This window comes from Amblyraja radiata, chromosome 12 (assembly GCF_010909765.2).
Source record: "Amblyraja radiata isolate CabotCenter1 chromosome 12, sAmbRad1.1.pri, whole genome shotgun sequence".
Lineage (NCBI taxonomy): Eukaryota > Metazoa > Chordata > Chondrichthyes > Rajiformes > Rajidae > Amblyraja > Amblyraja radiata.
In genome coordinates this window covers 60,364,582-60,370,256 of record NC_045967.1, presented here as the reverse complement: position 1 = coordinate 60,370,256, position 5,675 = coordinate 60,364,582, and positions in this window count along the sequence as shown.

Below are 5,675 nucleotides of genomic sequence, written 5' to 3'. Positions count from 1 at the left end.
CCACATAACACTGAAACAACACAGCATTTCTATTGAATTTCCAGCTAGATGTCAAGTTGGGGTTGTTCAATTGCATTTCATATAACCATATAGCCATATTTCAAGTGAATTGTTGATGATGTTTGGAGATAATGAAGTGGTTAAATCATAAGGTCACTGCTCCATTATTCTGTAGTGTTGCATCATATTCTCCACTCGCAAGCCCAGCTCCTTGAGCTAGTCTCAAAACAACCACAAACTGCCTCACTAAAGCGCTCAGCGACATAACATTTTTTACCAGCGACCAAACCTCAGACGTTTAATCTGTACACATCTATCCTGATGTTAAGATGCTCTAGAATATCACTCGACAGGAGATAGGAGTTAGTGGAGTCATTTGAAAGACATTATTGTCTTTCAAATGTGGTGAATCTCTGGAATTCTCTCCCACAGAAGGTAGTTGAGGACAGTTCATTGGCTATAGTTAAGAGGGAGTTAGATGTGGCCCTTGTGTACAGGATACTGAGTTGGATGATCAACCATGATCATATTGATTGACGGTGCAGGCTCGAAGGGCCGAATGGCCTACTCCTGCACCTATTGTCTATGTTTCTATGTTTCTATTATTCATTGTATCTACTGTACACTAGTTGTTGACATCTTAGATTGGTGCCCTGTGGCTTTTCTTGATGTGACTGTATGGTAAATCAAATGGCATTGTACCTTAAGGTACACGTGAGTAAAGGACTATTGAACTGTTGAACTGTTGAACTTATCTATGTATCTCCCTTTCCACTGATTTCAGTCTGAAGAATGGTCTCGACGTGAAATGTCAACCATCGCTTCTATCTAGAGATGCTGCCTGTCCCGTTGAGTTACTCCAGCATGTTGTGTCTATTGTGGCGGCCCGAGCCACTTTGGTCTTGAACCGTCGTTGATCGAGCGCAAGCACTCGCGTGGACCTGGCGTGATCTGGGCCGGACATTCAACGCCGACCTGAGTGACCAGCGGGGGGAGGGGGGGGGGGGGGGTGGGGTGCAGCGGACGACGGAGCTCAACACGTTAACACACACACCATGTCCTTCTGTACTATTGGTCGAGATGTATCGTTTAAATATTAAACTGGGTGTTTACACAACACGTGATCCTGTTTATCCCCAGTGATGTGTTCAGTCCATTGCCGGTCACCCCAGTCTGGGCAGCAGGGTGGCGCAGCGGTAGAGTTACTGCCTTACAACGCTTGTAGCGCAAGAGACCCGGGGTTGGTCTCGACTACGGGTGCTGTCTGTACGGAGTTCTCCCTGTGACCTGCCTGGGTTTTTTCATTGAAGGTATAACTGTTCCCCAGCGGTCTCTGATCCCGCACGATCTTTGCCTCACAGCTCCCGGGCCTGAGTGGCTGAGTCACGCGGGGACCTTTTCAGAATTGCAGCCAGTATCTCGTGAGGTGCCGCAAGGCTCGGTGCTGGGACGCCAGATGTGTACAATATATATTTATGATTTAGACGAGGGAATTAAATGTGACATCCCCATGTTTGTGGGTGAGATGGGTGGCAGTGTGAGCTGCGATGAGGATGCTATGAGGCTGCAGGGTGACTTGGATAGGTTGGATGAGTGGGCAGCTACATGGCAGATGCAGTATAATGTGGATAAATGTGAGGTTATCGAACAGGAAGGCAAATTATTACCTGAATTGTGTCAGATTAGGCAAAGGGGAGGGGCAACAAGACCTGGATGTGCTTGTACATCAGTCACTGAAAATAAGCATGCAGGTACAGCAGTCGGTGAAGAAAGCAAATGGCATGTTGGCCTTCATAGCGAGAGGATTTGTGTTTAGGAGAAAGGAGGTCCTGCTGCAGTTTTACAGCGGCCTGGTGAGACGGCATCTGGAATATTGTGTGCAATTTTGGTCTCCTAATTTGAGGAAGGACATGATTGCAATTGAGGAAGTGCAGCGTAGGTTCACAAGGTTAAATCCCGGGATGGCGGGACTTGATGAAAGAATGGAACGACTGGGCTTGTATTCACTGGCATTTAGAAGGATGAGAGGCTTGGACACGCTAGATGCAGGAAAAATGTTACCGATGTTGGGCGAGTCCAGAACCAGGGGCCACAGTTTAAGAATAACATAGAAACATAGAAAATAGGTGCAGGAGTAGGCCATTCGGCCCTTCGAGCCTGCAACGCCATTCAATTCCTGGGATGGCTGGTCTGACATATGATGAAATAATAGGTTGACTGGGCTTGTATTCACTGGAATTTAGAAGGATTAGAGGGCATCTTATAGGAACATATTAAATTCTTAAAGGATTGGACAGATTAGGTGCAGGAAAAACTGTTCCCGCTGTTGCGGGTGTCCAGAACCAGGGGTCACATTTTAAGAATAAGGGGTAGGCCATTTAGGACTGAGATTAGGATTTTTTTTCACCCAGTGAGTTGTGAATCTGTGGAATTCTCTGGCACAGAAGGCAGTGAAGGCCGATTCACTGGAGGTTTTCAAGAGAGAGTTCGATTTAGCTCTTGATTGAAGGAAACATAGAAACATAGAAACATAGAAAATAGGCGCAGGAGTAGGGCATTCGGCCCTTCGAGCCTGCACCGCCATTCGATATGATCATGGCAGATCATCCAACTCAGTATCCTGTACCTGCCTTCTCTCCATACCCCCTGATCCCTTTAGCCACAAGGGCCACATCTAACTCCCTCTTAAATATAGCCAATGAACTCGCCGTGGCAGAGAATTCCAGAGATTCACCACTCTTTGTGTGAAAAATGTTTTCCTCATCCCGGTCCTAAAAGATTTCCCCCTTATCCTTAAACTGTGACCCCTTGTTCTGGACTTCCCCAACATCGGGAACAATCTTCCTGCATCTAGCCTGTCCAACCCCTTAAGAATTTGGTGAGTTTCTATAAGATCACCCTCAATCTTTTAAATTCGAGCGAGTACAAGCCGATCAAGGGATATGCGGGGAATCAAGGGATATGGGGGGGAAACAGGAACCGTGTACTGGTTTTAGATGATCAGCCATGATCATTGCTACTGGCTCGAAGGGCCGATTGGCCTACTCCTGCACCTATTTCTCTATGTTTCTATGTGTCTAATGATCGATTCTACATATACTTTGATGTCCAGCCCCTTCGTCCCGTCTTCACACCTTACACTTCCTTATCTATGTATCTCCCTCTCTCCTGACTTCAGTCCTAAGAAGTGTCCTGAACCGAAAAGTCACCCATTGCTTCTCTCCAGAGATACTCGCTGACCCACTGAGTTTTTGTGTCTATCTTGTTCCCCCCGGTGATGTATTCAGTCCATTGCCGGGGGCAGGTGACTCTTTAACATGTTCAAAAGGGAACTGCAGATGCTGGAATATCGAAGGTACACAAAATTGCTGGAGGAACTCAGCGGGTGCAGCAGTCTGAAGAAGGGTTTCGGCCCGAAACGTCGCCTATTTCCTTCGCTCCATAGATGCTGCTGCACCCGCTGAGTTCCTCCAGCAATTTTGTGTACCTTTGACTCTTTAACATGATATGTAATACTGTTGCTGTTGATGGGTCAACACATGTGAAGTGTTTAGACAAGTAGAGTTGTATCTATTGTTAATTAACAAGCTTGCTTCAGTACAAATATACACAATAAAAGTTCTATATAAAGCCTAACTCTTAGTATTCGTCCGTTAACTAAAATGACTGCAGCTGACCCGTGTTAGTGAAACTTGTGAGATCCGGTTGTGTTTCAACATGCTGAATATAGAGACAGATATTTCCCCTGGAGGAGCGGGTTACATATCACTGCCAGGTCGTGCGGCACTGTGGTCAACCCAGTTCTATAACCCGGGCATTGATGTTGAGAATGGGGCAGCACAGTGGCGCAGCGGGTAGAGCTGCTGATTCACGGCGCGGGTGATACAAGTTCCATCCTGACATCGGCTCTTGTCCGTGTGGAGTTAGCACAGTCTCCCCGTGACCGTGTGGGTTCCCTCTGGGTGTTCCGGTCTCCTCCCACATCCCAAAGACGTGCGGGTTTGTAGGTTGATTGGTCTCAGTAAATTACCCCTAGTACGTAGGGAGTGGGCGAGAAAGTGGGACAACTTAGAACTGGTGTGAAGGTGAGATCGATGGTCGCCCTCGACTAGTTGGGCCGAATGGCCTGTTTCCATGCTGTATCTCTCAATAACTATTCTGTGTCACGTCAAGGGGGTCAGTATCTGCTGCCATCGCCATGAAGTGGAAGACCACACACAGGCCTTGTCTTTGGTTTGTACTGAAGCAGTAATGTGGGAAATGGGGCTCCCACATGTTTGGGGAATCTGGTCACGTGGACATTTATTGAGGATTTGATCATTAAATTGTTGTGTTTACAAAACCCAATCTGATGTGGGGGATGTTAGATATAGCTCTTGGGGTTAACGGAATCAAGGGATTTGGGGAGAAAGCAGGAACAGGGTACTGATTGTGGATGATCAGCCATGATCATATTGAATGGCGGAGCTGGCTCGAAAGGCCGAATGGCCTCCTCCTGCACCTATTTTCTATGTTCCTATGTCCCCTTTGATCTTAGATGTCCATATTTCGCTTGGGCAGCTTAGACCCCAGTGCAATGGACATTGACTTTTCTATCTTCAAGTAACCCTTTCTCTCCCTCTCTCTCCATCCTTTCCCCTTCCCAGTTCTCCTATCAGTCACCATCAGTTCATAACATGGGGAGTTGAGTATATGGGCAAGGAGGTCCTTCTGCAGTTGTACGGGGCCCTAATGAAAGATGAGAGGGCATCTTATCTTATTAAAACATATAAGATTATTAAGGGTTTGGACATGCTACAGGCAGGAAACATGTTGCCGATGTTGGGGGAGTCCAGAACCAGGGGCCACAGTTTAAGAATAAGAGGTAAGCCATTTAGAACGTAGATGAGGAAACTTTTTCACACAAAGAGTTGTGCGTCTGTGGAATTCGCTGCCACAGCGGGCGGTGGAGGCCGGTTCTCTGGATAGTTTCAAGAGAGAGCTAGATAGGGCTCTTAAAGATAGCGGAGTCAGGTGATATGGGGAGAAGGCAGGAACGGGATACGGATTGTGGATTGTGGATGATCAGCCATGATCACATTGAATGTCGGTGCTGGCTAGAAGGGCGGAATGGCCCACTGCTGTACGTTGTCTATTGTCTATTTCCGACTACATTTTATGGGGTCAATGAAAGAGCGTTCAGGTTGCAGCCCTGTTTTCACCAATCTTCCCACCACCAGCACAAGATGCACAAGAAGAACAAGACAGGCACCATTGAGCAGATACAGAGAAGTGTGTTCAGCACTGGCTGATCAACGTATAATCTTGTGCATGGACTAGATAACCGGAAGACTACATTTTATCTCTGTTTGCTTCTTTGATCACTTCTCCCAGCTAACAATGTTCTTTTCTACATTGATTATAATCCCCTTTGTCCCATTTTCACACCTTAAACTTCCTTATCTATGTATCTCCCCCACTCCTGACTTCAGTCTGAAGAACGGTCTTGAACCGAAAACTCACCCATTGCTTCTCTCCAAAGAAGCTCCCTGTCCCGCTGAGTTATTCCAGCATTTTGTGTCTATCTTGTTTCCCCCCCGTGATGTATTCAGTCCATTGCCGGTGATCCCATTGGGCGGCACGGTGGCGCAGCGGTAGAGTTACTGCCTTACAGCGCTTGCAAAAGAGTAAAGAGT